Source organism: Populus euphratica, unplaced genomic scaffold (assembly GCF_000495115.2).
Source record: "Populus euphratica unplaced genomic scaffold, PopEup_1.0 scaffold641.1, whole genome shotgun sequence".
Classification (NCBI taxonomy): domain Eukaryota; kingdom Viridiplantae; phylum Streptophyta; class Magnoliopsida; order Malpighiales; family Salicaceae; genus Populus; species Populus euphratica.
The window spans coordinates 74,191-74,451 of NW_011500511.1; positions in this window are offsets into that span (position 1 = coordinate 74,191).

Consider the following 261-nt stretch of genomic DNA (forward strand, 5'->3'; position numbering starts at 1 on the left):
AAAATATTTTCTTTCAAAAACTTTATCACTGTTTTGTGATCATTGTTTCGACTTGGAATTGCCTCTATCCATTTTGAAACATAATCTACTGCGACTAATATGTATAAGAAATTAAATGATAGAGGAAATGGATCCATGAAATCTATACCCTAACAGTAAAAAATCTCAATGACAAGAATAAGATTTAAAGGCATCATGTGATGTTTTGAAATAGATCCCAACTTTTGACAATTTTCACAAGACTTGCAGAATGCATGTGAG